The sequence below is a fragment of the Rhinichthys klamathensis genome, unplaced genomic scaffold, assembly GCF_029890125.1.
Source record: "Rhinichthys klamathensis goyatoka isolate OS25496 unplaced genomic scaffold, OSU_Roscu_1.1 h1tg000325l_1, whole genome shotgun sequence".
In the NCBI taxonomy this organism is placed as follows: Eukaryota; Metazoa; Chordata; class Actinopteri; order Cypriniformes; family Leuciscidae; genus Rhinichthys; species Rhinichthys klamathensis.
Window position 1 is genome coordinate 4,095,898 of NW_026606840.1, and position 26,777 is coordinate 4,122,674.

General features: G+C 40.5%; 1 protein-coding gene across 14 annotated transcripts in view; it reads left to right on the forward strand.

Annotated features, from left to right (window-relative positions):
• tenm3 (teneurin transmembrane protein 3) overlaps positions 1-26,777 on the forward strand; it is a 685,400-nt gene that overhangs the window by 495,111 nt on the left and 163,512 nt on the right. The window contains exon 1 of one of the 14 annotated variants that reach the window (XM_056271766.1): positions 20,970-21,387. The exons of the other annotated variants lie outside the window; for them this stretch is intronic. The gene's annotated coding sequence lies outside the window, so the exon portion shown is untranslated. Of the gene's footprint in view, positions 1-20,969; positions 21,388-26,777 lie in introns of those variants that run through there. 14 annotated transcript variants of the gene reach the window in all.

Consider the following 26,777-nt stretch of genomic DNA (forward strand, 5'->3'; position numbering starts at 1 on the left):
CTGCGACTGAAATCGGTCACTTGTTCACACAATTACTATTTTCTATATGGTGAATGAAAATACTCATTACATTTGGGCGAATGAAGTCTGGTTTCACGTTAGTGTCACGTGAATCGCCGCAGCGCGCACACAGTCTGCTCCGGTCCAGAGACACGATAGCACAGAGCGGATATAATATATTAGACTGTGTCTGTCGAATACGGCTTTGCCGAGCTCAACGGCTTTGGCCGAGCTGTGATATAAACTAAATCCTATTGGACATTTAAGAAAATGGTTGGAGCTGCTCGATATGTCCCACCCTGTCTTCCTGTTTCAGTGGAAATTACGTCAACACATCGAATAACGCTGCGCGTTTCAAGGCACCTCAGTGGGTCTTTAATAGATCTTTCAAATAATATACATAATACTTTACTGTAATGTATTAATTATATTCATTTAAAGTAAATTATTTATAATTTAATGCATCTTTGCTGAATAGAAATATTAATTTCTATGAGAAAATCTTACTGACATAACACTTTTGACCCCCCCCCCCCCCCACACACACACACACACACACACACACACACAGACTTCTGATAATGTCAGGAAATAAATAGACAATTATTTATGCTTTGTTGCTTGTGGTGGACTATTGAAATTGCTATTATGTTGAATTACCCTGAACTGCAGTTCAATAAATTACACTTCCCGTCATTCAATTCAACATACAGTAGGACTTGTCCAATTCAATTCAAATGCCATCTCATAAATTGACAGGTCAGTTATTTAATTCTGTATTTTTCCAACCCTCATTTGTTATTATCATTTACATGCCCTCTTTAAACTCATTTTTCATACTTTCTCCACGTGTCCACACTGCAGAGTGTTTGAATGTGTTTGTGAAATGGCGTGTTGGAGCATGATGGAATGATAAGGACAGGATTGAGGGCCCAGCCGACTGAATTCCTCCTGCTGTCTCACTCCGGCTTTCATGTTGAGGTGGTTTTGGCAGCTGTTTGGAGGAGTGTGGCCGAATTTTGCTGTTTTTCCTGCATCGGGTTAGCAGGGACAGAACATAAGACACGCTGCCAGCAGCTCTGTGAAGTCATGTCGCTCTCCTCCTCTACTTCACTCACTCATTCCCTCTACCCCTCCTTTTTTTCGGCAGCCTTAGGGCTCATGTAACCCCGTCTAGTATCATATCAGACGTGAACGACAGTAGGAAGGAGAGTGAGTGCGTGTTGGAGTAGAAAAAGAGGGTGATAGCTGAGAAATGCGTCAGAGAAGGGGGCCACAGAATGTGAAAATCTAAAGTGAGGGGACATAAAAGTAAGACGAGCTCCACCTAGACTTTAAATGAGAGGTCTGCAGAGAAAAGTGGGAGGAAGTTAAATAGCATGTTTCACCCCAGCATGTTAGGCCCTGTAAGGAACACCTTATGCCTCCACGGCCAACTTTTATAACTTTAATGTTTCCCTGGCTTTAGTGCGGACCGAATGTTTTATTTGCCTGGGCAAGCGACGTAGGGAAAGCATGTGGGCGCTGAAGGCTGGGAAGAAGAAACCGAGGCAGAAGGGAAGAAAAGGCGGTAGCTGCAGTTGGCCCTAATTATTTTTGCGGCTTACAGTGTACTTTTTGTGTCAGCCTTTGGAATGATTTACACACTTGGGAACATTATGAGGAAGCTTTGTGTTTTTCAGGGGCTACAGGAGAGGGGAAGAGAGGGAACGAGGCGGCTCGATGCTGCACTGTGCCCTAATGAGTGCCGGCACAGCCTGCGCCCAACACAAACTGCATTACCAGCTGTCGGCCATCTTGTTTTAATATGCCCTTAATGTTGCTGCACTCCACTTAGCATGTCCCCCGCTTCTCTCTTTTCTGTTTTTGTTTCATCCCCGTTTTTTTTTTTTATTCTCGGTGAGGGAGTTAAAGTGCTTTGGTGGTTTTGCCTTTTTAGGGCTATTGGAAGGAGCCACCGCATTGCTTTTGTAACCACACACAGCTGGCACTGAGTCTGGGCCACAGCAATAGGGACTTTAATTGAAACACTATATGTGTTTATAGCCTCCTCCACCTCTCTGAGCCAGAGACCGTCCCACTGACGTCTTGTAATGTTTTTCCAATGCGTGCGTTTGTGTTTTTGAGACCCCGTGTGAACTGAATCTGTGAGTGTGTGAATGTTGTGTGTGTGTGTGCACATTTTATGGCCCCTCTATGCATGTGTGCATGCCCATAGGAAGGAAAATTATATTATCTCAGTTGTTTCTCCTAGACGGCAATGAGATTAAATGGAGATATTACTCCTGAGGAAAAAGACCCCAGAAATCCCTTGTTACATTTCAGAAGCGATTTCAACCATCTCAAACTGTGCTCAGATTAGCTAAGATTCAAAAATCTGGGAAAATAAAATAAAATCAAAATATACCTCAAATGCAAAAAATTAATTAAAGCATCTTTTGAAGGAGTAAACAGATTTCTCCAAAGGAACTTCAGCTGAAATGTCTGAGACTTCAATGAAATGAGAACATGAGTTATGAAAGAGTAACATCCAATCCAAAAAGGTGTGTTTGTAGTCTGCACGGGCCCTGGTCTTCTTTGGTGAAGCGTGAAACATAAACCCAGTCCAGAGATAGGCCTCTCACAGATCTGAGGCAGAGAAACTGTTTACTTTCTGATCATGGAGGGACGGCTTCAAAAGCCTACACACAAACAAGACATTTCTAATTAGACATGCCACCAGAGAAAGGACAGATACGCCATACGCTTAAAGCAAAGAAGCGCTAAGTTTAAACCGATTCATCCTCTGGGTTTAGATTGATACATCCACACAACTCTCTCACAACAAATTACAGGCAGTTTTCATGTGTTACTGTCTCTGTAGGTTGTTCATTTGATTTCTTTATATTTAATGTGTTAACAAGAATTAATGATGCAGATGTAAGCTTGTTTTATCGTCTCGGTTCTTAGGATCAACAACCATATCAATCGTATTCAATCGTTTTTTGGTCCTCCCGCTCCCCCAGTGCCAGTCCACTGTGTCATTACATGATCTTAGAAACAGAAACACTGTATCACTTGTGACATTTCAAAACTGAAATGATTAAAAGGCATATCAAAACAAAATCAGGAAATGGCATTTGTGAAATGACACACAACTGAGCACATCTTTGCATGTTGTTTTCTGGGTAAAAAACTAAACAGGATGTTTAAAAAAATTGTCAGGTACTGTAGTCATGTTTTTGGTTCTGTAATTACATATTCTGAATTTTGTAAATATATATATATTAACAATAAATAAGTTAATAAATACATACATTTTTTAATAAGCGACCTCTAGTGGCGAAAATTACATATTGTGCCTTTAAAGCCATATTCTGGAGCAAAATGCAACACAAAAATTTAAAATAAAAGGAAGAAAACAGATTTTGTTCCTCAGATTCTGAAAACAGTTCTGAAACACTAACAGTTCGCAAGATATGAGATGAACCAAGGTACAAACTTGTTGTGAACCTTATGGTTATGTTTCATAGGATCTGTTGCACCTCTAGTAAAAGCACATTGCTCATTAAAGTAAAATGTAATCAAAGTCCACCCCACACTGGCACTGGAATTACCCTGCTCGTATCAACCTTCCTTCTTCCCGCTCAGTGTCTAACCCTGAAGCCAGCGTATCAAAGCAGACCTTAATGTAATTTTGGATTTATTTAATTCTTGAGCCCTAAGAAATTATCACTTTTAAACAGAAACATGCTTAAGTCAAACTGAATTCAGCACTCCCAAAGCTTTAGGCTGGGAATATGTGCGTCTAAAACAGCATGTTTTCTCACCTCTCAGGACACAGGGCAGGCCTGCCAGAAACATCACACACACACACACACACACACACACGCAAACACGACAACTGCAGCAGCAGAATCTACCATGAGTGTGGTATCTCTCAAAAGGCTTTTCTCAACCATATGGAGGTCAAAAGGCTAAAGCGGTACCACCATATCATGCTGTAAGTAGCACTCCATGCATGCAATATGCGGATTTTCCATCCATTTGCAGGTGTTTACAGAGAAGGTTTTTTTTGTCCCTCCAGTGGGAACAAACAGAATAACAGGTGGTGTTCTGGATTAGTGTCCCTCTCTTTCTGTTTCTCTCTGTCTCTCTCCTGAGTCTATCTCACTTGTTGTTTCATTCCCTCTTTGTTTTTTGCTTGGTCACTAGTTCAAACAGACAGCTGTCACAGAGAGAGAAAGGACTTCTGAGACACAAGCTCATAGCACCATTGGTTTTGGGAGTGTGTTTGTGTGTGTTTGGAGTTGTTTCCTTTGGTGATGCTCTAAAAAGTAGAATAGGGAAGTATTGAGTGCCTAAATGATTCTGCATTTTGTACTTATCAAGAATACTAAAATCACTTTTAAGGCAAACCGTTTATTTGGCCTGAAATCTCTAAAACTGTCTGAGGTCTGGATTACATTTCAATAATATATTTATCAGCAGATCAGCAACAAAATCAGGTAGCAATGCCATCATAACTTTTGTTTTACAGCCTCAAATCATGCCAAAAACTGTTAGCCGGGGCAACTAATGCGAATGTATATTTTAAAGTATAACCTCTTATCTAAATTTTCATATTGTGTGTGTGTGTGTGTGTGTGTGTGTGTGTGTGTGTGTGTGTGTGTGTGTGTGTGCGTGTGTGTGCGTGTGTGTGTGTGCGTGTGTGTGTGTGTGTGTGTGTGTGTGTGTGTGTGTGTGTGTGTGTGTGTGTGTGTGTGTGTGTGTGTGTGTGTGTGTGTGTGTGTGTGTGTGTGTGTGTGTGTGTGTGTGTGTGTGTGTGCGCAATCACATACAAGATGCAACATAGACATAAACATAAAATAGAACATACACAATTGCCATTAGTAGGCCATGTGGACGTCAACCACAGTGGCTTTTGCTGACCACTGAAAGACCTGTTAACTCTGTCTTTTACCATAGCCTTTAATCATTCACACATTCCTTCTCCATACAGTGCAGATCAATATTACTCCTTCTCTATAGGTTCACTGCACTCATTAAACATACTGTTTCTTTTCTTAAAAGGGAAATGGCATATTTCAGCTTTCTTCCCTTGTTAAAACAGACTTCAGAATTGCTTTCATTATCAATGAAGAGTAACCTTGTCAAGTTGTTTATGGTGGTCTGCCTTAATGCACAGCACTATTGTACACTTCTGCACATTGTCCCCTTCTCCCCATTCAAAACACACACACACTTTTGATTCACAGAGCACTTCACTTAGCAAATCAAACAGTTATGATGTGTGCAGTTGTGTGGATGTGTGTGTGTGTGTGTGTAGTGCTGTATATCCATGTCCCACTCTCATTTTCGTTTACCACCAGGTTGTAATGAGTTTTCTGTATCTGTTTTTGAGTGATCCCCCTCTTCTCTGCCGTGGGAGAAGACAGACATTTATTTCTCTTAATCTGAGGCAAAGCCAAGGGACTTTTCCTCCCCCTGCTCACTGTCACTAGAATTATAGATTAGGGGTTTACATTTATTAAACTGTAGTGTGCTTCCACTCAAAGCTCCTCACACATATCTAATCAGATCTTCTTTTCCTCTTCTCCCCATTTTGGCGACAAACACGCTTTTCTAATTTACCCATGTGTGTTTTGACCAGAAAGCTTCGGTATATTGAATACAATTTATAAAAGCAAAGGTGGAGAGAACACACTTACACAGTCCAAGTATTTATTTATTTATTTATTTTCCTTAGAGCAGTATTTTTTTATTGACGTGTGTGGGTAGGATTACTTGGCTATAATTTGTAAAAATCTAAGTACTTCCACAAAGTAAAAATAATTCATATGTAAATTAAAAAAAATAATAATGTTGATTTAATCAATTAATTAATTAAATGTGTTTGTATTTATATTTATGTATTTATTTTTTTTAGGGCTAGGTTAGTAAATATTTATAACTTTATAGTTATAGTTATATATATTTAACTTTATATCAAATAAATAGTGGCCTCTATGCCCATATTTAGATTATCTTGGTTTTGTCTACAGCCAACAAGGTTTCTGTTGAGGGGGATAAAAAAAAATATCACCAGTATAAAACCACTTGGAGTCAATGGAAAGTCCCCATCGTGATATAAAATCAAACGTGTGTGTGTGTGTGTGAGAGAGAGAGAGAGAGAGAGAAAGAGAGAGAGACTGAGAAAGTTAGTGAGAAAGAGAGTAGAAAGTTGTTATGCTTTTAGCTCAGCTGGAGAGCTTCGGTTCTTGGAGGATACAGCGGTCTGGCACTGGACTTTACTCCATTTTGTGTCACCATACCCCTCAGTGTGGTGGACTTGGCTGTGTGTGTGTGTGTGTGTGTGTGTGTGTGACAGCTGAATGGATAATGCCTTGGAGTTAAGGAAAAGCCTAGAGTGAAACCAGACTCACTGCCCTGCCATCAATCCGCCTGTCGTCTTCCTTCCCTCTCTTTATTCCTCCCTCTTGCTTCTTTTCTCTGGATTTCTCTCTATATAGTCTCTCTGTTTAATGCAGGCCTAACCTTTAAGGGCTGTTTGGGTGAACTTATTTGTCACCTTCCAGGCTTCCAGTGGTAAAAGAAGGTTCAGTGCCCTGTGGTTTTATTGGGAACCTGTAATGGAGAAAAAGAGAGAAACACAGAATATATAGAGAGAGACTACAGGAACTGGAGAAGATGGAGTGAGCAAATACACATATCCATCACAGAGAACAGTCAGTGCAATGGAACTGCTGTTGCCCCATGGGGGAAAATGAACCCTCAGCAGCACTCATACGTTCTTCTGAGTGCTACTGTTAGCTACTGTTAGCCCTATGATCGATAACATGACCCTCCGACAAGCTTAAGGTGACCAGATTTCTGAAATATATCAACAAATAATTGTCCATGTTATCTAAAAATTGAAATTGAAAAATTGATTTTATAGGGAAAAAATCTGGTTTTGTGTATTTTGACCTTGGTTGATCATATACTGTCATACATACATTTCGGATGACTAATTGTAATTTAGAGTATATGACAGAGTATGTAAGGTGTAAAGAATCACTCACGGCAACCCCATAATAACGATCCCTGACTAACAACAAGGCCCATTCAAAACAATATGTGAGCACTGACAGTCACAGCAGTGATTGAGATTTTTTGTCATGCGATTAAATTAAATAAATTATGATTTGCATTGTCTAATATATATAATGCTATGAACTGAAGAGAAGCTGAGGCCTTTATTCCAATGTGAGAAAAAAAACTAAGACATTCATCATATTATTGTTTTTTCTAACAATAAAAATAAAGATGCAATCGAAATTGTATATTATACTTTATATATTCTATATTGTAATACTTCATGTGGAAGATCTACCAAATTAGATATTATTTCACTGTGCTAGCTGTTTTAAATGCACAGTAAAAAAAAAAAAGAAAAAAAAAAGGAAAACATGAGCACCTAGTCACCCTAGACTGTGGAGTATGGTCATTCCAAAAACGATCACTCAGACCTTTCATTTTCTTCTCGAGTGAAGTGTCTAATTCTCAGAAACGAAGGGACTGTGCTGCATTGGCTAAGTCTCTTTCTCAAGCTCTACATGCTAACCTCTTTGTCTGCCGCCTGTTAAAAGCCCTGCTAAGTTCAACCAAACATTTTCTCTGGGATTTTTGTCCAGACAAAGACCCAATACCGGTCGGGCTTTTGAAAAGCAGGGCTGCTGCATAAAAGTGGGTGATTGTCCGGCTGCTGGATAGAGGCCCTGGTGTTCATGGCTGACGTTATGCAGTAAGCCTGTTGTGTGAAACCGAGCAAGCCTCTAGATTAGCCGGCCCTGCGTCGATGCGGCCTTTTGTGCCCCGCCGCCTTTCGAATCCTGCAGTCGTGACCAACAAAGCGTGAAATGAGTAAATAACGCCCCTCGAAGAAAGCCCAACATTTTACACCATTGTCCACGGTCCCCTAAGCCGCTTAAAGACTTCAAATGCTTCGCCACTTCTCTGTTCTTCCCCCCTTTTGAACAGTAAAATGATAATGACAGTCATTGAAATGTGTTTGTTTTTGTCTGTTTTCTGGGCTCTCATATCTAAATGCCAAATGATATGTTCCCAGAGCATGACCGCTGCGTGCATGCGAGAATCCGTGTGATTTACTAGAGTGATTTGGCACGTTTAGAAGTGAAATAAGTGTGGAAGTATAACAGAGAAGTATAAATGTGGGGAATTGCCGATCTCGGCAGGCTAACACTGAGCATGAGCTATCGGGTTTGAACTAGAGAGAGGCCAAATAATCTGAGGCAGGAACTCCATGCCATCTGTAGCTCTTTCTCTAGCTCTCTATCTGTCATTCTCTCTCTTTGTCAAACATTAGCAGAGAGACCAAAAAGATTGCTGGGTTTGCCGTGCTCGCTAGAGTAATGTAGCTGCAGCTGAAAGGAGACCTATCATGAAAATGTTGCACAGATGCTCAGATGGGTTTCTATGGTGGTCCATATGGTGGAATAACACCATTAATTTCCAACAGATACATTTTAAGAGGTTGGGAAATGGTGTCATATGTAGTCTATGTCATAAATATACTAAGAAATAAAGGCTCCTTTACTTGACTCGTGTCAAACCCACCTCTTAACACAAGGGTCATGCCCTGCTTTGACCTTCCTATGAAAAGAGTCGCACATTATAATAGGTGATTTTCATAGGAAATATGGGACTATGATGTTTACTCTCTGATTTGTTGATATGCCTTTGAGCTTGTGTCCAGGACCATCGTCACTGCCAAAAATATGATCACAATATTTGTTCCCATATCAGTCGGTATCGATATTTCTCACAATATTCATTTACCATTAATGGGGAAAGAAATATTGTCCACATTTGTTTGACCTTGAGAATGAATGTGAACAATTAAATTCCACAGAGTAAGCTACCATTTTATGTTTTGGTAACACCTTACAATAAGGTTTCATTTGTTAACATTAGTTAATACATTAGTTTCAGGAACTAACGAGGAATAATACTTCTACAGCATTTTGTAATTTAAGTTAATGTTAATCTCAACATTTACTAATACATTTTTTAAGATCAAAAGTTACATCTGTTAACATTAGTTAATGCACCTTAAACTAACATGAACATGAACATTTTTATTAACTAATATTAACACAACGTAATGAATGCTGTTAGAATGTATTGCTCATTTTTAGTTTATGTTAGTAAGTGCTTTAACTAATGTTAATAAATTAGATTATTGTAAAGTGTTTCCTAATTTGAATTTCTGAATTCCATAAACTTTTATGATTTAATACAAATTTATCATATTTTTTTAACAATTTAATCAATCTTTTAAAATCTAATCAAATGGAAATATAACAATTAATTTTCAACAAAACGTTGCGTTTTTATTTTTGATCAAATAAGATGCTGCCCAGCAGAACTGTATATATTAAAATGGGTAAAAAAAGAGCTTTGTTGTATGATATTTTAAAAAAATGTATTTAAATAAAAATTTCTTTAAGAATTACATTTTAGTATACACAAGTAAAACATTTCTTTCTAAAATGTTATAATTTCTTCAAGTTAAAGGTATTGTAGGTAGAATTTTTTTTAAAAACTTTTTGCCAAATTTTTTTAAACTTTCTATATATATCAATGCATAATTAAAATGTAAGTACTCTGGAAAAGAGAGTATAAAAATCGAGTGTCTGTAGTCCTCTCAGGGCTGTAATAAACACAGCTACTTATCTCCATTCACTTCCACCCCCTCCATTCTGGGCTCCTTCCAAAACCACGCCCCCAAAACACATGAACGTGCGATGCCGACAGCTCACAGCTGGAGGACGCGCTTACTAGCGCCGAGCGGAGAGGAGCAGTGCATGTAGTGACATCATGTCAGACTCACATGTAATAAAATACCTAACTTTATCATTATGAATATAAACAACTAACATGGCTGTTAATACTCACTATCAAGCTAGCATATCGATACTGTTAAAGTTTAAAATATATTGAGTTTGATTCGTTAACGAGCTAGTAACATAAAGCAAAGCTAAAAACAGGTTGCATTGATACACGTTTTCCCATTACAATCAGTTACACTGTGATGAAGGTGAATTTTGTGTAAGATTCATAACATATACGCCGTGTTTTGCATGTAATTGTGTCTCTTACTAGTCTCTTACCCTCCTCGAGTCAAACGAATGCGCGCATGTGGGCAGCGCATGTAGCAGCGGGGGTGTTGCCATGGTTGCGAGAGAGTGACAGTCGCCTAAGCCAATCCTTTGTTTCGTCCCGGAAGGAAATAATGAGCTGTGTTTAGTGCAGATTAAACGGTCTAGAGTCACTCGATTTTTATACTCTTTTTATCAGAGTACTTACATTTTAATTATGCATTGATATATATAGAAAGTTTAAACAAATTTGGGAAAAAGTTTTTTAGACCAAAAACGACCTACCCAACCTTTAAACCGGACTTTTATTTTGAGTTTTTTTTTTTTACTTTTATTCAGTTTCAGAGTGTATTTGATGGGAGTTTTTCTCAAATGAAATGGTAAAAAGCTTGTGAAGTGACTCTCAGAAGCAGCTCTGGAGATAAAGTTCTCTCTCATGTCTTCATTGAGATGCAGATGCATTAGTCTACTTGAGTAATTAGCTGGTCAAGTGGATTTACTTATTGTAGAGTTAACTAAAGTTATCATGAGAATTGTAATGTTTGAAGCGGATGTCATAACAATAGACCAGGAAGATTTTAAAACGAGCGGTTCATTCCTAAATCAAGGATCAGACTCTTTTCTGTCTTGATTCCCATGCTGACACCCCCCATTTCATGATGTGCTTTGCGAACAGTCTGGTAATCATTGGCTGTGTTTTAAAAGGTCAAAGGCTAACAGGGTCAAAGTTGAAATTGTCTGAACTTTGAGCATCCATTACAATGGTCAATCTGTGGAGGTAACTCTGTGGCTGCTTTGAGTATTTAAATTATTTTACTTTTATTTATTTATTTATTTTTGTGGCCCGAATGCCTTATGACAAGTTACATGGCTGTGCCTCTTTCAAACACACACTCACACACAAACACACTTGTGAGCACACAGTGCAATTTGTGCTCATTAGCACTAATTACAGTGTCAAGAAGTAATGAGAGGCTGAATACTTTCACAATCAGTGCAGTTTAAAAAGATCCATCTCTCCGTACACTATAAACACAATTAGCACTAAACTAACTTGGCTCCCTGACTTTTACCCCAAGTTTTTGTACCCTAACTTTATCTTTAGTTTCCTTTCCGTGGGGCATTTGGAAGGGGGTGGAGTGGGGAATTCAGCTTTTGAGTGGAAATGTAATGGTTTTTCGGCTTCCCTCTCCCACAATCGATTTCGCCACGCCGGGCAGGAAATGATGTTGGCACACCACAAATAGCCTGCAGATGACGGGAGATTTGATGCTAATAATTTGTTGGCGGAGAGAGTCATGCGGGCCGCTCACTGATGGAGATTGAGATGCGTTTGTCAGCAGACAGTTCGGAGGTGAGCGAGAGAGGGGCGGACCGCAAGTTTTCCAAGGTGGGAAAAATGATTAGCGAATGTAATGTGGCAGATAATAGACAAGAGAATGAATATTTTATTTGGTCAGAGCTTCTGACGAGAGCAATTTGCATGTCAGGAGGTGACAGGCACGGCACACATGAATGACAGCTCTATCGTCTGCACTGCGCTAAGACATTACCCTCAGATATTGTCTGTTATGAGACACTCACACCCTTACGTAGCATCACACTTCACACTCTTTCATCGCAATTGTCGCTTAGGAGGTGTGTGTCTGTGTTTGTGTATACAGGTATGTGTGTGTGTGCCCACGTTATCTGATGAGTTTGTTTAGCTTTGCACTGCCTGCAGCAGTTATGTCTATAATATAAAATACATTTTTTTTACATTTACTTTAAATATAGTCCATAACTTGTGCACTATAAAGGGACTTTATTATGTTAGATTGATGTCAAATATTAATATTTGTGTGAGGCAAAAATGACATGAACAAGAGATGTTGCCCTGTTAAATTTGCCTCAAACCAGTTGTGTGGTTTAGGTTAGGTTTAGGTTTAGGATCCAAGAAGAGTATGTGAAGCCTGGATTAGTGAAAAGTGCAACCTCATGCCAGAAAAGCCCTAGCCACGGTCAGGGGCCATGCTGCGGATTTAGTGTTGGAATAGCACTAATCCAGGTGGGTTCCAGCAGGATAATCGGGACATGAGAACATTGCCCTGAAGAATGTTGCATTAGGCTAAGCAGAAACTGAGTGAGGAACAGAAAAGGAGAGTAACACATACACCCTCCCTGACCTTTCCTTTATGGCAGCCAATCTGGTTTGTAAACATTAATTTATTCATGAGCGTGCATCTGGCTGTTTAAACAAGAAGCGCAACCCAGCAGCAATAAAAAGGAAAGGTTGACTGAGTCAGACACAATACACACTGACAGAGAGAGTGAGATTGAAGAGACTGTATCTAATAAACATGCTCGTACACTTGCGCGAGCCCGACAGGTAGTGGCTTAAGGTTATAAATTCCCCTCCATCAATCTTTATAAGCATTTTATATCACAAACCGTTAAACCCCAGTGATATCCAATAGGATGCAATTGAAAAGCAATTCATGAAATGTTGACTGACTGTGGGCGCAACAAACAATGTGATGCAGCATCAGTTTTCCGGTGAACTCTGAGAGAAGGAGGCTGAGAGAAGTGCAAAAGCCAACAAACAAACTACCAACAGCTTAAATCATTTAACCACTCTTGAAAAATTACAATCTCGTGACTTCCATTGATTTCAGTCTGTTTATGATTAACTGCCATTGTATACACACATATTGATTATTGGATCTAAAAACAAGCTGCAAGAACAGTGTGTTTGTTTAGGGCTGTTCATGTTGTCTGTTTGTTAGCCTGTTCAGTATTGACAGTGCAAGTAGGAGGCATTCATTGCGGCAGTGTCACTTTAAGACCCAGGGAGACAGAATGATGTAATGCCAGTATATTTGCCCTCACTGGAGACTGTCATCAGTCTCTGGGCCGAAAGCCCGTTTCAAATAAATCTGCAGGTCACATTAGGCTACAAATCAAGCCAAACTACAAATCGGCATGTCTTGTAGCCCAAGTTTTACCCTAAGCGCCGTAGCACCTCCCAGCTTCGCCGAAATGGAATAATGAATATTTTCCTCATCGTTGTTTTGTGCTCAGAGGACGAAGCTGGCTGTATTTTTGCCGAGCTTGTCCAGTGTGTGTGATGTGTTGGGTTCAGCAGGAGGTTGTGTTCACTTCCCTATGGGGCGATCGCTAGCTGCTGCCATCAGCACAACTCCTGCTTATTAAGCCAGTGTTAGACATGTGGGTTCATATTCTTGGCTCTGACCCCACCCTTTCCTTTTCCATCTGCTTGGACCTTCTTATCTGCAGCCTCATTTGTCTCGCAAACCTGCTATTACCTGCAGCAGGGATGAAACTCACAGTGTGTGTGTAGGTGTAGCAGCGGTTTCATTGCACTCTGCTTCCACCACATGGACTATTTAGCATTGCCCTCGCAGTGTACCTTGATACGCCCTCCCTTCCACCTGCATGCGAGTGTGATTGGTCGGGCCCGGGGGGAGGCTAGGAAATCACCTGCTCCATTTAGCCAGGTTGCAGTGGCGATGGCGGGACAGGCGTCCTGCTAGCAGGTCTTTGTGCTGTGCCCGACACACTAAAACAGTGGGACTCCTGATTAGCGTGAATGGAGTTCTCCAGCGTGGGCCCTGCTCTTTATGATCATGGTGATTGTTGTTATTTAGCCCTTCTGTGGGTTAGATCGGCACACCGCCGTGCTGGAAATCTTTCTGACAGCGCAACAATTATCTGTGATCTGCATGACTCGCACCACAGCACAAAAGTAAAAAAAAAAGAAAAGAAAAAGAAATAAATAAAATATGACCACCACCAAAAACCCCCCTTACCAAAACCCAGTCTTGCTCTTTTTTTCTCAGCCTCATTTCACTCTTTCTATGCATCTCTATCCTTGCCCTTTCCTTTGCTGCTCTTTCACTTGTTGTAGCCCCTGGCCTGAGCCCGGCAGGGAGCCATTGGGCCTCTGAATGAAGTGGCTTAGCTGGGCCGGCCTCCCTCTTTCACAAGGGTCACACCAGGGAGTCTTTTCTCGTAAGGGACAGCAGCAGCTGTGTCTGCCCCCTGCCTACACCTCCCACCCCATAATCCAGCTTGTGTTGAGCTGCATGGGGTGCACGTACATTGAGATATGGAGGGATGGTTGAGGAGGGAGAAAAGAAGAGGTAAAAGTTTTGCATAGTATGGGTGTGTGAGAGAGCACGTCTCCTGGAGAGGCTGGCATATTAATATTCCGGTTCTATGAGAAAGAGCGAGCAATAGTGACAATAGATACTCGCTTTTTCTGCTCATGTCTCCATGGAGGCCTGAACTGATGCTCAGTTCTCGAAGTATCCCATCTTGCATTACAGAGACGAACAATGAAACTTTCTGCTGACTGCCGTTTGTTTAATGGACAGTTCTCATCATAAAATAACTAATAAGTTGGGCTGTTACTTTAATGTGTTCATTTAATCTGGTTAATTATAAATTAACAGTACCCTCTGACCCGTACAGAAATTGTTTAATAATTGTTTTGTGGAGCCATACACACAGAACACATTCTGGTGGTCATAAAATATACGAGTATAATTACTTTTAAATGTAGCAAGATGTAAGATGACTGCAAAAGATATCCCATATATACTTGTGATATTAGTAATATTATAAAATATATTGGTAACACCTTACAGGAAGGTCCCATTTGTTAACATTAGATAACATGAACTAACTATGATCAGCATATTTTACAACATTTATTAACCTTTGTTTTTGTTAACCTTTGTTAATTGTTCATTGTTTGTTCATGTTAGTTCACAGTTCATTAACTAATGTTAACAAATGCAATACTTATAATTATTGATAAATAGTTGTGATCAATGCACATCATTTAATCCGCATATCAAGTAATTAAATATTGCAATCGATTGGTAGCCCTAATAATAAGCTAAAATCACGACATCTCGATCACCCAGCATCACAGGAAGCGAGCAGCGGCACCATGGGAAGTCTTTTGATTTCTGTAGAGGAAAATCTCTGGCATTGAGCTCCATCTGCCATCCCAAAGAGGTTTTTAAATGTTTATTGCATCATACGAAATAACACAAATCCCTATTTTCATATTCCTCCCCTGCCCCCGAAGACCATCCCTTTGAATGGGCTGCTCGGTGACAGTCCATCCCAGCATGCATGTCCTCTGCTTTTCTCTGAGTGAGGTATTTTTGCGAAATCATTACACCAGTGGGTCAGTCTGATATATGATATCATTACAAGCCCCTGTAAATACACCCTTATTTTTTTTCATTCTGTGAGGAGGAGGCAAATGTAGCATATGATCAATGCTCAGTGAGAGAAAAGAGACTCTCTGAGGGAGATGCCTGTTGACTCGTAGCACGTAAGCCTTCCCTGCATATGCATTTACTTCATCAGAAATTTACATTCGTTCTGGGCAGGCAAAGCGGCAGTTGAAATGAGTATCTGCTTCTTCGCCCCCTGTGATACCAAATGGACAGGAAAATGTGAGCTCTGTGGTTCGATTTTTATTTTATTTTGTTTTTGTTGATTTTGTCTCTGGAGACAGGATTTGGACATCGCTTCAATATGTGTATCTGTCTGTGGGCGGCCATTATTTGAGAATTGTGGGGGATATTAAAAGGACAACTCAGCTGTAGTTCGGCATTGGCGTCGTTTGGCACGCGCTAAGGGGCTGGGAAGTCTTTTTTCATGTAAACTTATATCAGTCATATGTATCAGTGACATGTAAGCCATTTCAGGCGCAATTTTTAGTGCGTAAATCGCCGACCCTCTGCAACAGCGGTTTTGATAATTGCATGTAATTGTACTTCTTAAGAAGTTCTTCTTTAAAGTTTTGTGAAGTAGTGCTTTAAAAGGCTAGCTAGTGCTGTGATGTTAATCTTAGTGTGTACCCATTAGTGCTGTGGGGCTCAAAGATATGGCTGGAAAAGAATTGAAGCTCTCTAAATTTAAGCTAGCTTTCCATCAGTTTTAATGCCCACACTCGCTAATGAAGAAATGTGCAATAATTGGCGCAGGTAGCTTTTGCAAGCACCTTCTGTTGAGAATTAGCACGTCAAAGCTGGAAGCAGGTAGGAGTGAATCAACAGCCACTTTAAACGGGCATTCACTTCTCTCGCACCTCTATCTCACTTCTCTCTCCTCCTTTAGCAAGTCTGTTCACACCTGCACAAGGGCAGGGGCCTAAATTACCTCCTGTCGTAGTTATAATTAACTACGGTGTCTTGTTTGATGTTTGAATAGAGTTGTCTGAAATTGACACTAATTTGCATCTAATTACGCAGAGATACTGAGACATGTTTGCCATCTCCATCAGCATCACTTTACGAGACACAATCGTGCATTTCTAATAAGTCCTGACGGTGTGTCCCATCTAGACATGGTTATGGCTATTGACGGCACACTTTGAGTGAATGGGTCAGGGCCCGTGCTGTAATAATACTCTGCTAACAAAGGCCTGCTGTATAAGTCTAATAGTAACCATGAAAAAAAATCATTTCTCTGCATCATTGTTCAGCCCTTTTAAATACAGTTCAGATGTATTCAACTCCTACTGTTCTACTGAGTTAAGCACCGTGACCAGTTCAAGGATAATGTTTTATTAACATTAAGGAATATTAAGAATCCGAAGTCCATTAAATTTTTGACAATGTCCTCTGAGTGGTTAGAAAATCAATAGCCATTATGCCTTGTTACATGTCATCTGATTCATCTACAGGTTTGGCAGTAACGATATCTGTATTTACCGGTGAAACATTGCATTAACTGTCACACCACATTACAGAAGGCTCTAATTTAATCTGCGCAGGTGTGGGTGTAAGTAAGTATTTTATGACCCTTTTTGTGCCCAAATTATTTTAAGAATCGAAACTAAATAGTTTTTCTCAACTCATTTACTTCCAGATTGATATGAAGCAGATTTTGCATTGTTGTCTAAAGGCAGGGATTGTGTTTTTGGCCAGGCCTCTGTGAAGACCACGCACCGATGCCACCGCAGCCACGGCACAAGCAGCTGCTGCTTGGCTGTTGGTTGCTGAGCCATCTGTGACTCTCCTACTAGCGGCATATTAATCTATGGCACTAAACTAGCCTGCCCTTCGAGGGAATTAAAACTAAAATTCTATCTGCCCTCTAGATAAATCGTACATCACAGCATGAGTGTGTAAGCTTGCAACATATATCGAACCTTTCTCAGGCACTAAAAGCTGGCTTCCTATTATTGGTTTATGAAAAATGAATTAGTATTGGAAAATTCAGCATTTCGCCAGTAATCTCTTTGCCACAGCCCTCCTCAAGCCCAAAGTCACTTGACCCCACATGACCTCCAAGGTCACGCCCTGTCTTACATTTGGCTTTCGGGCCTGTCAGCATAGAGTCGGGTCTGGAAACAAAGTGACATGTCCTCTGATTGATGCTGACCTCTTATTGAACTCGCACCCCACACAGACCACTGTCCACAAGGGACGGCTGTGGGGTTTTGACCACCAATACCTAGCAAAGTCACACACAGCATACACTTTGCCTTTTTTTTTTTGGTGTTTGTTTTTCCGAAATAGAGCACGCCGTAGCTGCCTTGCTGCCTAGGCTTGGGCCAGGGGGGCTGGGGAATTTGGGTAACACTTCTGCCAGGCCATAAATAAGTATCAAGTATAATATCTGTGTCTGTGTATATTAAGGGAAGAAAGACCAAAAAAAGAGACAGCGAGACCCAGAAGACACAGAGAGATGAGTTGCAACTGTAGGAGAAAGTTCAAACATCGTGTGTGCATGTGGCTTGTTTGCGCTGTGGCTTAAGAGCGCTGGTGGGGTGCTGTATTCACCGGGGGCTGCTGGGACTGGCACGGTGTGAGCAAACAGCCCTCTTTTTTTCATGCCGTGCTCTGTGGGGGCATCAGTGGGAATATGAGAATGAGGCAGAGAGAGTGAAAAAGAAAGAGAATGTAATAGAGGAAGGTCCCGCTGTATATGCGTGACCCGCATTAGCATACCCACCTGTCGTCGTCCCTCGACGAATCCCCATCAGCTGTCAGTCATTCTCCAGTTCTCCTCATCGGCCGTGTCAATCTCCCCCCCCTCCGCAGCTACGGAACACTGTCACCGTGGAGTGGACTGTTTACCTCATTACACTACCTTCTCGGAGATGGTAAACAGCTGGCATAGCAGGAAGACAGGCAAATAAGCAAGCAAATAGGAATAAAAATTGAATGTTAAGTGCAGTACCTGGGGACACTAGAGAGGAGAAGACACCCCTGGCGGATTAGCGGACGGTAGGATCTGTTTCTCCTTGGTGGCAGGCCGTCACACATCACTGACTGATGGATATACTCGTCCGCTCTCTGCAACTATGCTTAATTTGCAACTTAATGATCCGGCGGCGAGCTCCACAAACCAGCGCGTACATAAACTCTGTACAGTGCTAAAGTCAAGCTTAGCGGGGCGTGCCTGTATTCAACAGCGGCGTCTGTGTGAAGGCATTTATGGTAAGCAGAAAGCGCACGTATGCTCTCATATGGCCGAGCGAGTTTATCCGTAGAGCTTTAAACGCAAAAAAACAATTGAACGAAAATGTTTTTTTTGTTTTTTTTTATCCTCCTTTCCCTCTCACCTCACAAACAGTGCAATCTGCATTGTAATGCAAAAGCAAGTGGAGCAGAGAGACATGAAAAAAACGTAATTTTAAAAAACACGGCATATATCACGTTTGCTGTCAAAACCTATACGTGTGCAGGCAGAGCAATGAGAGCGTTTAGAATTAGATTACAGCGATCATTAAAGAGAGCAATTGTTGAGTCACACTTTCTGTGATGTGTCGTGGCCGCTCCGAGCTCTCCACGTGCACAGCTTTAATGAGTCCTTTTTTTAAATAGGCATTGATCGCCCGCTTCATAACCCTTTCCTAGCAGAAAAGACCTTTTGAGTGGAATATTAACCCAATGCAGATTAGTTTACAGTGAGCTGTCAGTTGTTTGGCTATACATCTTTCAGATACTGCTGTGTGTATTTGCATGCATATTATCCAAGGTGTCTTGGTACAGATCCTTTAATATGTAAAGATGAGGTATAATCTGGTGTAAGATCATATCACATGTGTCTGTGTAAATAGACAAGTTAACAGAAAGCTAATTATAATGACAACGACTAACCATACTTCTAAAACTAAAAATGCATTTTAGCAATTGTATTTAAGATTTTCTCTCTCTCTCTCTCTCTCTCTAGTCTACACTATCATTCAAAAGTTTGGGGTCAGTATGATTTGTTCCCCCTTTTATTGAACAAGTATGCATTAAATGTATCAAAGGTGCAAAGGCATTCACAATGTTACAAAAGATTTATGTTTGGAATTCTGTAATTATAACTTTATAACATCAAAGTATCCAAAAAAAGAAAAAGAAAAAAATACTCAGGTTTCCACAAAGCAGGACAACTGTTTTCAACATTGATAATAATGTTGAGCATCAAATCGTAACCAGCCGAGAGTGAGGAGTTGGGGTGGCAGAGGGATGCTGGAAAACTGTGGGAAAAAAGTGAGAGACGGCTATATATTTAGGCTTCCTCTCGTTCTATTTGGTTAGATTATCTAAACATGTTTCTCCTTAACTTAGTTAATAAACTTTATGTAAAACAAGTACATTTGGTTCTTTCAGACTGCACATTTTTACACATAGAACATTGATAATCCATTTGGTAAGATAAATGGCAGAATGCCTGAGAGAATATATTTAGTAGACTTTATCGCTCTTTTAAATTGGCACTTGCTTTTTAGCAAATAATAATTAGAAAGTTGAAGATTGCCACATCAATAGCCCACATTCTCACATGTCGAGTAGAGCCAACAGAACCCCGAGACACAGACGTCCAGAACAATACTTTATTATTTAGTAATGGCCGGTGCAAAATACTTGTCAGAAAGCTAAAAAATAGTTATTCTGCATAGAAATGTAGGGGTACTCGGCCTCTCTCAGTGGAGTAGAAAAGCTAATGGCCTCTCCTGAAACATGCCCGTAGGGGGGTGATCATAAAGTCATGCATTTATGCACAAATACGTTCTTTTGACACCGGACCCGCTGCCAGCCATGCTCCTACAGTAAATCAAACAGAATAGCCCTCAAACTTTTACTTGTGCTTTTTATTATGGGCCACTGGACTCAGGAAGTGTTCTTCAGTTTTCTCTTCTTGTTTTGCATGATTTCCTCGATTTGAGTCAGGAAAAGACTGAACGTGTAATCAGTGAAAATTGTTGCTTTAATAATTACAATTATTTGCTGGGCTTTCAACATGTGCACGAATAGAGGCTTTTCCGTTAATTGTAAAGCATCTTTTGTTTGAGGAAAAAAAAGAGGATTATCGTTTTTGTAGTTGTTACTCTGAAATGATTCTATGCAGATGTGTGTGTGTGTGTGTGTGATTGAGAAAACTTCAAACTCCAAAGTTGTGTGCTTCACAGTGTGTTTTGAGGAAAAGGAGAGTTTATAGAAGAATAGCAGGACTGAAACATAAGAAGGAAAGAACTGTGTCAAGGTGGGCTTTCTTGTTCCCCCTCAACAGCAGCATTAACAGCTGCAGACCCAGGGAGTCTGTGTTTGTGTTGAAGGTGTGTGTGTGTGTGTGTGCGCGCGCACATCCAGGGGGGTGACTGGAGAAAGAACAGTTCTTTTGGCTTCCAAATGGTTAATGCAGCTCCGAAACCCCTCCTATTCCCTCCCACCTCTACCGCTGTCTCCACCCCCTGAGTATCGGATTGACAGAGGCTCAGCCAATAGCGTGCGCCGGGACCAGCCATGCGTGACGGGGGCTCCATCGAGGACTGCAAACTTCCCAGTGCATCAGCAAGCCTCTACGAACAGCACAGCCTCCCCGTGAGCGAGAGAGAGAGTGAGAGAGAGAAAGCAGCAACAGCGCAGAGTGTTAGAAACAGAGATAATCAGACCGCATGATGCTTCTTTAACCTCTCTGTGACCAACCGCGTACGTTGAGTCAGCTGTCATCCTGCGTTTTTCATCTTTTATTTTTCTGGGGGGTTTTTTCACCTTGAGTTTTCGCTCTTCAGTGGGAACACCGGGACACAGATCTTATATGTGCCGCACGCAGGTCTGGCTGCCGTGCATGTGTGTGTGAACGGCTGTGTGCGTGTGTGCGTGTGGAATGGGAAGAGGACATTAAGTATTCTGTGCTGAGTCTTGATGACCCTCTACAGCCCTGGAGTGGGGGGTTCATTTTAACCCTTCAGGTCATCGCTGGAGGAGCCCTGACCAAGGTAACCTCTGAACACCACCCCCTTCCTCCCCCCGTCAATGCATTATTTGTACTGTTCTGCTGTCCGATTCTTGTTGCGCACACTGCTTCTCTCACACTCTTGTCCGATTTCTCTTTGTCTAAATCTTAATGGTCTAGACATGTGCTTGTGTGCTAGTTTGCGAGATCATTTAGTGACTAATGAGTCTAATGTATCTATTGTAGTTCTGTAATTTGAATTGTTTGAGTCATGAAATCAGCTATTTTGAATTAGACAGAAATACTAAGACACACACTCCAAAGCTTTATTTTGTCATCACTGCTTTTATAAGGATTTTTTTTTTTTAATAACACTATTTGCATTCAAAATTAATTGTCTCAAAATTAATAGGATGCTACAAGGCAGTGCGTCATTTCTGAAACCCACGTCCTCTGTGAGCCGCCTTGGTCGGGATGCTTCTGAACACACTCTCAATTAGCCGATTCGTTTACATGCCTTTTTACTCATATTTTCCCTCTCAGTTAATTTTTGATTAGCTTCGAGGGGGACAGACAGGGACCGGAGGCTTGTGTGTCTGCTGCGTGCCGCCGCTCCACAATAGACATTTACAGTGCTGCTAATTGGAAACAGCTTCAGCGTGGAATTTCTTACACGCTCTGCTACCTTTTCAATTGAACCACTCGCGCTGTCCGCTCGCCCGGCCCACTTGATGGATGGTGATAGAGCTGATATCCGCACCATTCTGAAAAGTGTAATTACAGGTTTTGGTCAGAAAAGCTTTTGATCGATGTGCGGATATGTGCAGGATAGTCATTTAGTTAAGACTCTTGAGAGTCTCACCACTTTTTTTATCTCCTTGTTTGTTTTTCCATTGGATGTGTAAGTGAGTTGCAAATGTGTGTGCGAGAGTGTGTTTCCTTTACATTCATCTGCTGTGGCTTAAGTTCCCCTGCACTTTTCAGAACGTCAAGGGATTTTGAGTTGTGAAGCTCCACACGTAAAAGCGGAATGAAGAGGAAAAAATGGTCCGCTGTGTGTATCAGATGCAACGCAGAGCATCTGACCCCAGCGCCATGAGGAATAAGCTGTCAGATTGGCTATTGAGTCGGAGGCCATGTGCGGAGGTGTTTAATGTCCCTTTTGCAGCAGGCGTTAGTGTATGGTTCCACTTTAAACCCTGTATCAGGCTCACATTTGATTTATGATCATGCTACTCTCCTCTGATTCCAAACAGAAAACTGATTTGGGAGCAAAAGGAAACGGATGGTTTGATTCTTTTTTTATTTTTTTACAAGAGAGAAACATAACAAAAGAAATGGAAAAAGCCATCTTCTCTTTCTGTACCCCCACCCTCACTTCATACTCCCGTGTCTCCCTATTTCTCTCTCTGTCTCTTACAAATGGGGTGAGATCTCCTAGCAACCAGAGCTCCTTTATTATTATTTTTTTTTTGCCTTGTGTGATATATGTTCAATGTGTGCAGTAATCTTGCTGATGGAGTGCATTACTGGAGATGGTGCTATTACTCAAAGAATAAAAGTTTCAATTACCTTTGATACCAGCCAGTAATATAGGCTGATTTACTGTGCTGTAAAACGAGCCAGGTCACATTTTCTTATCCATATATTTTTTTGTTTTATTATTTTTTATTACGTGATGATGATGGAGGGTGTTTTGGACGTCCTAGGTGGGAAGCGGATCGGGTCATTGGAAACCGGTTTGAGTGGGCGCGTGTCTCTCGGTTGCTCTTTTAAACATTACCAAGCCTCATATTTAATTCATGCAGGGAAAAATTGGTTTGGGTTGAGGCTGCGCATGTGGCGCTTTTAATGGAAAAGCTAAAAAGTGAGAGAAAATGTTGCGGTTCACGGCCCAGGCGTCTCCGCCCTCCGTCTGCCTTTCGGCCTTCTTTAAGATTTCTTCAGAAATATGTTTCTCTCAGTAATAATGGGGGGAAAATATGAATGAAACTGAAATGAATTGCAACATGTGGGATGAGAGGGAGTGATTGAGAGCGAGTGATTGACATTTTTTGTACCAGCTACTCTTTCATTAGTAAAGCGCCCCATTCTATTTCCTTTTTTTTTTTCTTTTGTCTCTTAATAACTATTAGAGCTGTCAGTTTGATTTTATTATCATTTTCTTTGTGCTTATTTTGCATCTGTGATGAACAATAGAGGTTCATTTAAAAATTCTAACATAAAATAGAGTATTGAGAGAAAGATGGAATAAAAGATTTTGAGCCCTGCCACAGAGAAAGATATCATTTACAAGGAGAGTGATTAAGACGTATATATTAAGATAAATGAAGAGCAACAAGAATAGAGGTAGAGATGAGGTGTGTGTGGAATAAGCGAGTCTTATCTCGATGGGTGTCCAGATGGGTAGGATCTCCGTTCTGCTGTCTCAAAGGAGAAACAACTAGAAGAAGTCAGGCCCACGGCTGGACAGCAGAAAGGCTGTGGCTCTAACCACTGTAAACCCAGATAACATCCCAGACGCTATTGATCTGTTTTATTTTCTCATCACAACTCTTGTTTTATCACAGCCAACCACTCTGATAACAGAGACAAAACCTACACACACACAAACACTAACAAGCACGCTGAATTTGGTTTGCGGAAGTTTTGGAATTATTAATGTGGCAATCTTCACCTTCATATATATTATTTACTGAAATCTAAAAGTAAGCACGCTCACTGACAAATCCATAGCAACTACAGGACACAACGTCCTCAAATGTTCTTTAGCTCAGTGCTCAAACAAGTTCTCTGAGCTGTTGTTTTTTTGTTTTTGTTTTTACAATTTCAGTAAAAGTTTTAAATGATTATTTTATTTGAATTAAAAATACCTTCTGAAAAATACCCTCTGGGTACAGGAATTATTTTACTGTTAAATGTATATTTATTGGCAAGAGCCAATATGTATTTAAAAATCTTAAATAAATAAAAAATGATTATTTTTTAAATAATTTTAAATAATTTTAGTTTAGGTTTTAGTTAGTTTTATTTTATATATTTTTGTATGTTTTTGTGTGTTATGTTTCTGTTATATAATAAGTTATGCAATATTCCTAGGGTAATAATATGGCTTTGAAGAATATATTTTTCCTTTTGGTTCAAAGTCTTACTAAATTTAGAATCAAACATCACAAGTATTCAGTAAAATGTCTTCAGGAATATCAGAGGAGATCTTATGGCGCTTCTAAGCCTTTGTTTTCTTTTGATTTTATTGTTGTCCTAATTAAATCATGGTGACTGTATTTGATGGTTTGTAGATGTTCCTGGTTAAGAATGAATTAATGGAGCCTGGTTTAGTTACTGTAAAAACACACACACACACACACACACACACACACACACTCAGAGAGACATACACACACAGATGTGTACAGGTATGTAAATTCACAAACATTTAACATTGAGAAAAAAAATCTGTATATTCAGTTTTAACTTCTCTAAAATAATAATGAAATGAATTATAAAATGTTTAAATATAAAATTAAAAAAATAAAGGTTAAAGAAATAAATAGATTATATAAAGATAAATTTGGTCTAATGCAGATCAGCTCTTCCTCACCACTTAACATAAATACTATCACAATTAATTAATGGAAATGTTTAAAATGTATTGAATTATTATCATCATTGGTATCAAGTAGCAGTGTCGATAGACTGTAGTACAATTCTATAAATATTTATTGTTTTTAAAGAGGTAGAAGCACTGAAAAACAGGCGTTTTCTATTTGAGTTTTCATTACGCTGTCCGCGATGGACTGCTGGTGTGTGTGTGTGAGACTCCGGTGTGCCGGGTGCTGGACTATGACAGAGTGATCAGCTTAGTGAGGAAGAGAGGCTTCTAGGCTGCCGGTAATGGCTGCTGAGGGAGAACGAGAAAGGCGATTCGTCAGCGCTGAATGAGGGGTCAGAGAGGTCAGGGTCCGGAGACACAGCTATTTGCAACAAATGCTTGTATGCACATACACACACACACACACACACACACAAATGCTGCTGTAGGTGGGACTCACTATATTAATCCAATTGTCAGTAACAAATAAGCTTGACTGCTGCAAAACAGGGATTTACGCTTGCTATTTCAAACTTTTTAACCTTCACATAGCGAAAGATAGTCAGAATGGCTGCGTATATCATTTTTTTTCCTATTGATTTCTCCCCTGTTGGGAAACGAAGGTGGGTTTGTTCATCTCTGTGGGAGTTATCTGTTGTAGTTTATCTCTGTCGGTTTATATTTACTTTCAGCATGTGTGTATTTTTACTGTACAGTATCAGCCAGTGTTTTTTACCAGTTTTGTTTAGATTGCCTCCATATTGAGCTTTTTTTATTGGAAATATTCATAATATATCTGCTATTTTCTATAGGACCTGTAATATATGTGCAAATCTGGGCTCTTGCTGGTGCCCCACAGTGGCGGATTGCACTGTAATGTGGAGTACCACAAATTGGTTTATTACCGGGGAGACGGCGGGAGGAAATTCTCTTTGTCAGCAATTCGACACCTCCGTTGGTTTCAGCTGGTGACGCGGACTAACCAGATTATAGTATGTCCACTTTAGCCCCGATGTCCTTTCCATGTCTCCTGTCTCTTCAACAATTTCATCACATGCCACTAGATCTAGTGAGTATAAACTATTCAATGGCTCATCCACCAAGCAGCACAGTCATCTATAATGAAGCAGAGCCGCCACGAAGCGAGACTAGCAAGTGTGTTCAGAGGTTTTTGAATGTGCCTGCTGAAGGCAGTAAAACAGATTCCAAATGAGATTACACTGACACGGAAGAGGAGAGACGACATTTCATAAGCATCCGAGCTACAGTTAAACGACTGTGGCCACACATCATTGTTCTCGCCGTTCCACGCTCTCATTAAGGTGATTAAATGAGCATTACTGTCAATGGGACTCAAAGAGAACGGGCTTGGCTGATAGATGCGACCTAGAACATCATGTTGACGCTATCTAGGGCACTTCTGAAGGGGGTTTAAGGGAGAGGCGAATGTCCTTTGCTCCCTTGTGTTAGCAAATCAGAATTCGCCACGGGGGGTTGAGGTGCTCACAGGCGAGAGACCCTGTAGGTAGAACGTCATAGATGGGCGGGAAACGTTTCTTCTGTCCCTTACAATCTCTTTTCACTCCAACGTCCATGATGCCAGATGTCAGAACAGAGCTCACGGACCATAATGGAAACTGAAACAAAGGTCATGAACAAACTCTGATCGTGTGTTGTGTTATAAACACTGTTTGAATGGGAACATATGAACACAGAATTTGATTTCATGTGATGGTTTGGACAGGATAGAAAGTGTTGTGGGCGTGATCTAGGTGCATGCATCATGAAACCGTTTTTTTTTTTTTTTTTTTTTGAAATGAACACTTTTATTTAGCAAGGAT